At 48.2% G+C, this 9,322-nt stretch overlaps 1 protein-coding gene across 1 annotated transcript in view; it reads right to left on the reverse strand.

Moving 5' to 3' along the window:
- LOC114598594 (sterol O-acyltransferase 1-like) overlaps positions 1 to 2,182 on the reverse strand; it is a 53,624-nt gene extending 51,442 nt beyond the window's left edge. Inside the window, exon 1 of the mRNA XM_028732427.2 lies at positions 1,429 to 2,182. The gene's annotated coding sequence lies outside the window, so the exon portion shown is untranslated. The remainder of the gene's footprint in view (positions 1 to 1,428) is intronic.
- Between the last annotated feature and the right edge of the window lie 7,140 nt (positions 2,183 to 9,322).

A 9,322-nucleotide genomic window follows, 5' to 3' on the forward strand; every position in this document is an offset into this window, starting at 1 on the left:
CCTTCACTCTCTGAACCAGCCTCTCTCAATCTTGGTTGGGTCCCCAGATGTTGTTGAACTACAACTCCCATCATCTTTGACCACAGGTCTTCCTAGCTAGGAATGATGGGACTTGTATACATCTCAGGATGTATGGTTAAAAAGCTGCCTTAAACGTGCCCAAGGATTAAGGCTTTCTGGGAAATGATTTATAATGAAATGAAAAAGGTATTTAAATATACCTTTCTGAAGAAACCAGAGGCCTTTCTCCTGGGTATGGTCGGCCAATTGGTGCCAAAGAAGGATAGAACATTTTTTATGTATGCTACAACAGCAGCAAGAATACTCATCGCAAAGTACTGGAAGACAGAAGAACTACCCACCGTGGAAGAATGGCAGATGAAAGTTATAGATTATATGGGACTGGCAGAGATGACTGGCAGAATCCGAGACCAGGGAAAAGAGACGGCGGAAGAAGATTGGAAGAAATTTAAGGACTATCTTAAGAAATATTGTAAAATTGCTGAATGTTAAAACGATGTTGATTTAGAAATTAAGTGGTTGTTAGCTGTAATGATTATGCAAATAAGAAAAGAAAGGTTAAAATTTAAATAGAAATTAGGGGAAGGATTTGCTGAAGAGAATTGATTAGAGACTGGAATGCAGAAAGGGGAGGTATGAGGAGGTCGGGAAAGTAAGTTTTATGAATATAAGGGAATGAAGTTATACTTGTGATTGTATGTTTTTTGCATGTATTTTTGTATTTTTTGTTTTTATGTCATAAAATTCTTGAAAATTCTAATAAATATCTCATATATATATATATATATATATATATATATATATATATATATATATATAATCTGCCTTAAACGTGTATCTTTCAAAAGATTTGTTTTGGTTGATTATTAATGGAAGTTAAAGTTGCAGGAAATGTTATCTGACCCGATCTTTGTTCCTTTAAAATCTTCCATAAGGATAAGATTTCGCCACTTGCAGCCCTTGTGTTTAAGGTGACATCTCAGTTTAGAGGGATAAATCACACATACACAGCACTTTTTGGCCGCCAGTTCTGATGATCCTTGCTTAATAAGCAAAGACATTAACAAGCCTTTTGCCCAACAACACAGCCCTTTCCCCAAGCTGTAAATAAACCAGAAATCGTACAAATAACCATAGTTTTCCATTTCATCCAAGTTAGAAAACTATGGTTCACACGTCCCAGCTTGGAACCCGGTGGGCTCAGCCTTTACGCACGGAAAGGAGAGGAGGAAGAGGGGACCAGCAGGCTTCCTTCGCACCTTCTCCCCCTCTCCGCATGCCATCGCTCCCTCTCGACGGCGACCGGGAGATTCAGGAGGGGTACCTGCGCTCCCTCTCCAGCCCTTGACCGCCCCTCGCCCTTCGCCCCAGTCCGAGTCCCATCACCACCGTCCCCGGAGCGCCCACCTGAGTCTCCGTGTCTCTCTCCTCCTTGCGTCTTTTGCAGCTCCGCAAGCGGAGGGGAGCGCTATATGGCTTGGCTCCACCTCTGCCTTCGTCAGGGCATGTAGGCGAAAGAGGAGGAGAAGCCGGAGGAGGAGATGGGAACAAGATACGTCGCTGCCCCTTTTGGAAACAGAATGGTGGACTAAATCACGCAGGGGGATCCTTTAGTCCTCCAGATGTTGCCAAAGGACAACTCCCAGCATCCTTGGACATTGGCTATGCTTGCTAGAGCTGATGGGAGGTTGGGAGCTTTGATGGGAGGTTGGGAGCTTTGAGGATGGGAGGTTGTTCAGCAACATCTGGAGGGACTATGGTTCAGCACACCTGGGCTAGTTAGCTAATCCAGCAGTGCTTATGTTTCAGTCGAACAGTGCCACCTAAAGGCGCCTTGCAGAAAACTATACAGTTGGGAGATAACGGTAATGATTCAAGGCAAGCTGACGCGGGAAACTGTCCTACGGCGTTTAATACAGCTTGTGCCAAGGGACGTGTTCATAGTATGGCAGCCAACCTCATGAGATTTTTTGTGGAACTAGAATATGGCAACCCCATTTTGGAACCAGGATATGGCAAGCACCTTGTCACACGGGGCAGCCAAAGAAGGCAGTTTTAATGGTAGAAAACAGCAGACCCATTGCTAGTCTGTAACATGGGGACAAGGGCACTAACTTGTGCAAGCTGTTTTTATTTCTATTTTCGATTAAGATATATGCATATTGTAAACCACCCTGGAATCTACTGGACAAAGTGTTTTAAATAGTAAATACAGGCTCCACACACACCATATGTGGGAAATGACTTAACTGGTTATCTTGTATGTCTCCTGAATCCTGCCTTCCGTGGAATATGCTATTGCATACATGGAAGCCATTCTTTTTACAGGAGGTGATAATTAAAGTTTGCTGGTAACACAAAAGCCCTGTGCTTTAGGTCTTAAGAAGTCAGGAATGTGATGCATGCTTTCCAGGTCACATTTAAGATAAAGACTAGCACCAGGGTCAACAGAGTTCATTGGGGAATACATTACATATCAAGTTATGCTAACTTTGTAAACACCATGAAACTCCACATCGCCTTCCTTCAGGAAGTATAAAGGTAAAGGGACCCCTGACTGTTAGGTCCAGTCGTGGCCGACTCTGGGGTTGCGGCGCTCATCTCGCTTTATTGGCCGAGGGAGCCGGTGTACAGCTTCCGGGTCATGTGACCAGCATGACTAAGCCGCTTCTGGTGAACCAGAGCAGCGCACGGGAACGCCATTAACCTTCCTGCTGGAGTGGTACCTATTTATCTACTTGCACTTTGACGTGCTTTCGAACTGCTAGGTTGGCAGGAGCAGGGACCGAGCAACGGGAGCTCACCCCGTCGCGGGGATTTGAACTGCTGACCTTCTGATCAGCAAGTCCTAGGCTCTGTGGTTTAACCCACAGCGCCACCCGCGTCCCGCGTATACAACCCACGTATAGGAAAAAAGCTGCAGAGTGAAGCCTGCTTCAGCCAAAAATGGGTGGCATCAGGATGAGGAAAATCTTGCATAATACTCAGTAGAAGAGAGCTGAATTTTAAAGCCACAACAATACTAAAACTTATGCCAACTCTAATGATGCCACAGTCTACAGAAATAAACCACAGAATAAGTTCAGATTGGTGCCCATATGACAGGCCAAGCACAAGCCATTTTGCATATACAGTGTATGCCTGCACATATTGTGTCTCTTTAAACCAAAACACAATTTTCTAGGCTTGTTTTGTACCTTGTCAGCACAGAGTCTTTGGTAGACCCACAGGTTGACAAAGGCCCCCCCCCCCCCCGGTTTTGGTTCCTATTCCTTTAACTGTAACATGGCATGTAGGAATTAAGCATAAGAAGCTTTCCACATTGCTCTGCAATTGCATGATAGGTTGGTAGCAAGAGGAATCATAGCAGTAAAAAAAAGGAAAAGAAAAGAACAAGTAGATGGCAACCCTACATATCTCAAGAAGGGGGCAGTGGAGCTCTTTCACAAAGCTTGCCTCCACCCCAGGCCAAATGATCTCATACCACCACTACAAATTTGTCTTCCCAAAGCATTTGGCAGAAACAAAGAGGGGGTTTAGTGGGGGGGGGGAACCCTCATATATTGGCTTGCCACCTGTTGCCATAGATGAAAACATCTGAACTAGGGCATTCTTGCCCCAATCTCCTTGCACTGCTGTTGCATTAGAGTAACAAAGCCTGCAGAAGAGCAAAGAATGAAGCACCTAGGTAGCCAACAGCCTAGGACACCCCTGTTAAAACATCTGCACTGGTTGCTCATTGGCCACATGTATCATTATCTCCCAAGTATACATATCGGTTTCTGCAAGGTGCCATTAGGTAGCGGTATTTGACTGAAACATAAGTGCGGGTGGATTAGGTAAAGGTAAAGGTACCCCTGAGGTCCAGTTGCGGAGGACTCTGGGGTTGCGGCACTCATCTCGCTCTATAGTAGTAATAATAATAATAATAATAATAATAATAATAATAATAATAATAATTTATTATTTGTGTCCCACCCATCTGGCTGGGTTTCCCCAGCCACTCTGGGCGGCTTCCACAAAGACCAAAAATACACTAAGATGTCACACATTAAAAACTTCCCTGAACATTCCCTGTCTTCTGAATGTCAGGTAGTTGTTTATCTGATGGGAGGGCGTTCCACAGGGCGGGCGCCACTACCGAGAAGGCCCTCTGCCTGTTCCCTGAAGCTTTGCTTTTTGCAATGAGGGAACCGCCAGAAGGCCCTCGGCGCTGGACCTCAGTGTCTGGGCAGAACAATGGGGGTGAAGATGCTCCTTCAGGTATACTGAACCAAGGCCATTTAGGGCTTTAAAGGTCAGCACCAACACTTTGAATTGTGCTCGGAAACGTACTGGGAGCCAATGTAGGTCTTTCAAGACCAGTGCTATGTGGTCTCGGTGGCCGCCACCAGTCACCAGTCTAGCTGCCACATTCTGGATTAGTTGTAGTTTCCGGGTCACCTTCAAAGGTAGCCCCACGTAGAGCGCATTGCAGTAGTCCAAGCGGGAGATAACCAGAGCATGCACCACTCTGGCAAGACAGTCCGCGGGCAGGTAGGGTCTCAGCCTGCGTACCAGGTGGAGCTGGTAGAAAGCTGCCCTGGATACAGAATTGACCTGCGCCTCCATGGACAGCTGTGAGTCCAAAATAACTCCCAGGCTGCGCACCTGGTCCTTCAGGGGCACAGTTACCCCATTCAGGACCAGGGAATCCTCCACACCAGCCTGTCTCCTGTCTTGTACTTGTACACACCAGCCTGTCTCCTGTCTTGTACTTCTGTCTTGTCAGGATTCAACCTCAATCCATTAGCCACCATCCATCCTCCAACCACCTCCAGGCACTCACACAGGACCTTCACTGCCTTCACTGGTTCTGATTTGAAAGAGAGGTAGAGCTGGGTATCATCTGCATATTGATGGACACCCAGTCCAAATCCCCTGATGATCTCTCCCAGCGGCTTCATATAGATGTTAAAAAGCATGGGGGAGAGGACGGAACCCTGAAGTACCCCACAAGTGAGGGCCAAAGGGTCTGGACACTCACCCCCCACCACCACTTTCTAAACACGGCCCAGGAGAAAGGAGTGGAACCACTGTATGACAGTGCCCCCAGCTCCTATAGGCCGAGGGAGCCGGCGTTTGTCCGCAGACAGCTTCCAGGTCATGTGGGCAGCATGACTAAGCAGCTTCTGGTGAACCAGAGCAACGCACGGAAACGCCATTTACCTTCCCGCCAGAGTGGTACCTATTTATCTACTCACACTGGTGTATTAGCTCAACACAAAGATGGCCAGTCAGGTTCCTCCATAAGTTCACAAGCAGCAGGGTATCAGCAGAATAAAGGTCCCAGGCATCCGGCACTCAGGGGTACATTGCCTCTGAACATGGAGGTTCCATTTCCTCTTATGGTTGAAAGTTGTTCATAGACTTACCTTCCACAAATCTGCCCCAAAGTCTTTCTGAAAGATACCAAAACCACTGTCCAGCTCTGTCTGTAGAGCACGAGACTCTTAATCTCAGGGTTGAGGGTTCGAGACCCACATTCAGCAGAGATTCCTGCACTGCAGGGGGTTGGACTAGATGACCCAACTCTACAGTTCTACGATTCTGCTATGCCCAGTGCTGATCCTAAAACTCAGCAGAGGAAGATGAACACGTCAGACATCATCACCACATCTCTCGTTGCATAAGCTCATTGTGACGGTTCTAGGGGTTGCACGTGCGTAAGCCGGTGCCAACACCTGGCTGGGTTGCCTGAGTGAACCTTTCCTGTCCGGACAGCCACTCACCGGTGGCTGCCTAAATCGCTGGCAGAATCCGTCAGTGGGCGTTTCTTAAACTTCTTCCAGCAAAGAAGCTCCTTGACGCCCAGTCTCCTCCTACTCTCCCTGCGCGGAAGCCTTCTGCGCAAGGAGGGCGTAGGCAGCGGAGGACCCTTCCTCTCCCCGCTGGTCCCCGGCAAGGAATCATGTGACCGCCTCGCCGATTCCCCCATCTGCCCCCCTTCTCCACTGGAGCTACGCTGATTCCCTTCCCCAGAAGATGGGCTGCCTCTCCCACTCCCGGGACGCTCTCGGGATCCCTTTGGAGCTTGCTCTCTCCCTCCGGCACTGATGGCAGTTCCCTGACACTCATCTACACCTTGCCAGACAGACTAGCTTGTCAAAGACAAGAATCTAGTTAGCCTTCTGTCTGAACACATGCCTGTTGCATTCCAAAGCAATTCTGCGGTTTACCTGGACGGCCAGGTGACAGTGAGGTTGGAGGATGCACAGGAGTGCGGAATTGCAGGTGGCAGTTCCACTGGTGCAGCTGCACAGCCTCGACCTCACCGCTTCCCTATTCAGATAAGCAGCAGCAGAGCCACTGACATCGGGAAGGCGGCTTAGCCTCTCCACACACATTGCTGCGGATTTGATGAAACCAAACTCTGCCAACAAAATTGCTCGAAATACATTGCTGGATGGAGAACTTTGTTCAAAGTGCTTTCAAGCTGGAATGGTTTCGCTGAACTCGTGTCTCCAGGATCCTGTTGTCCCCCAGGCAATATTTCAGCTCTGTTTCTCTCATTATCTTTTTAATGTTTCTTTTTTTAAAATTCTCTTAGTGCCCTGATAGAAAGGCAGCTTTATCAATCTTATTTCTATTATTTCTTGCCCACATAGCCCACCTTTCCACCAAATGTTGCTCAGGGCGGTTCACACCACCAGAAACACTGTTTTTGAAACATAATAAAACACAGAGTAATCTATAAGGATTACTTATAGTAATCCTTAAGGATTATAGATGGGACGCGGGTGGCGCTGTGGGTTAAACCACAGAGCCTAGGACTTGCCAATCAGAAGGTCGGCGGTTCGAATCCCCATGACGGGGTGAGCTCCCGTTGCTTGGTCCCAGCTCCTGCCCACCTTTTTTTTTAAAAAAAATAATTTTTATTGAATGGTTTTATGTTACAAAAAACAATACAGCCATACTACCACTAAATATAATTAAGAAATAAAAATTACATACATCGATATGCTCCTGCCCACCTAGCAGTTCGAAAGCACGTCAAAGTGCAAGTCGATAAATAGGTACTGCTCCGGCAGGAAGGTAAACGGCGTTTCCGTGCGCTGCTCTGGTTCGCCAGAAGCGGCTTAGTCATGCTGGCCACATGACCCGGAAGCTATACGCCGGCTCCCTCGGCCAATAAAGAAAGATGAGTGCTGCAACCCCAGAGTCGGTCACGATGGGACCTAATGGTCAGGGGCCCCATTACCTTTAATCTATAAGGAACAGGGTCTTTCCCACACGAGCCTGCTCAAACCTTACGGTCATCTTCAGAGGCCTTCCTGAAAAGCCCTCTCCCTCGCAGCAGGTAGTGACTACTGGAGCAGGGCTTTCTCAGTCGTGGCCCCCGGACTTCAGACCATCCTCCTCCCCCCCACCACCCGGCCAGGAGGTTTGCCTGGTGTGACAGACAGCAGAGCCAGAGAAGATTGTCTGGTGATGCAGTGCCTCAGAAATCCCACCAGACGGCTGTAGCCTCTTTCTGATTGGCTACCAAGGCATCCAGTTGGGGGAGGGGGAGCAGCACTTTTGGAGGGAAAATCAAAGGAACCGTTTCTGAGGGAATGTCCAGCTAGCATGGGCAAAGCCAGAATGTATGTTGGGGGGGGGGCAGAACCTCAGTTTGTATTGATTTAATTGAATTATTTGAAGGGGGGCAGCTGTCCCTCTCTGCCACACACACACACACACACACACACACACACACACACGGCTGCGCTCATGCCAGATAGATCTAGATAGCGATAGGGAGGTGGTTTAAGAGAAACCGTGAGGTAGAGTTAGGAAAAGTGTGTTTCACATGCACCCTGAGGGAAATATCTACAGCTAGAGAAAGGAGTCTCTAGACTGAGTGTCTAGGGAGAGTATTCAGACAGGAGTGAAGTGGAGGAGCTGAGTTCGAGTCAGGAGGGGAGAGATCTTCTAGAAAGAGACGACTCTCAAAGCAGTGAAGGGATGGTGTGGGGAGATCCCCTGGCTCTGCAGCACTATTTGGAGTACCTCAGTGAAGGAGGGGAGGACAGGTGACCCCACCTAGGCATGAAGTCACCCCCCCCCCAAAGCAGGCTCAAAGCTTCTCAAAGCTTTTCAAAATCATTTCAAAATCAAGCCTCACAGTGATCAACTCCCGCCCGGAATCCAATGTCCCCACTGTGGAAGGACGTGTGGATCCAGAATTGGCCTCCACAGTCACTTACGGACTCACTGTTGAGACCGGGTTCGCGGAAGACAGTATTACTCGGCTCCAAATGATCACCAAAGAAGAACAGTATTTGAAAGAATGGATTCCATATACAGTGGTACCTCAGGTTAAGAACTGAATTCGTTCTGGAGGTCTGTTCTTAACCTGAAACTGTTCTTAACCTGAAGCACCACTTTAGCAAATGGGGCCTCCCACTGCCGCCGTGCCGCCAGAGCACGATTTCTGTTCTCATCCTGAAGCAATGTCTTAACCCGAGGTATTATTTCTGGGTTAGCAGAGTCTGTAACCTGAAGCATCTGTAACCTGAAGTGTATGTAACCCGAGGTACCACTGTACTAGTACTAACTAGTACGCAGGTGGTGCTGTAGGGATGCGGGTGGCGCTGTGGGTTAAACCACTGTGCTGCTTGGGCTTGCTGTTCAGAAGGTCAGCGGTTCGAATCCCCGCGACGGGGTGAGTTCCCGTTGCTCGGTCCCTGCTCCTGCCAACCTAGCAGTTCAAAAACACGTCATAGTGCAAGTATGTTAACCCGAGGTACCACTGTATCATTGAATTTGTCCATGGCAAGTCTGCGTTTGTCTGCAGGTTGTTCAGATGTGGTGAGTTTGTAGAAGTCTTCAATCCAATCATAGAAGGGAGACGCATTTTTATTTTTCCAGCTCACCAGTATCCGTCTTTTTGCTGTGGTAAGGGCACAGAGAGTCCGCTTGTATTGCCCCTTTGTCAGGATCCATGTGCTGGGTGTATAATTCAAAAGGACATTTTGCTCTGTAAAGGTACATTTGGCCTCAGCGATGGGAGTCCAGCAATGAATCATTTAGCCAGTGCAATGGAGGAGGAAGAGGTTGAAAATGCGAGACTTACTGGCACCTGTAGCAGCAGCAGCAGCAGCTGGAGCGTGGCCTGCAGTGCCACCTGGTGGCTGACCTCGGAACTTCCATGCCCATCCCAGATTTAAAGCTTTAGGCATGTGTCACAAACACACACACACACACACACACACACACAAACACACACACATACACATAATTCACAAGCAGGAAATATCCCAAACAGCTCTTCCCCTGA

The sequence above is a fragment of the Podarcis muralis genome, chromosome 5, assembly GCF_964188315.1.
Source record: "Podarcis muralis chromosome 5, rPodMur119.hap1.1, whole genome shotgun sequence".
Taxonomy (NCBI): domain Eukaryota; kingdom Metazoa; phylum Chordata; class Lepidosauria; order Squamata; family Lacertidae; genus Podarcis; species Podarcis muralis.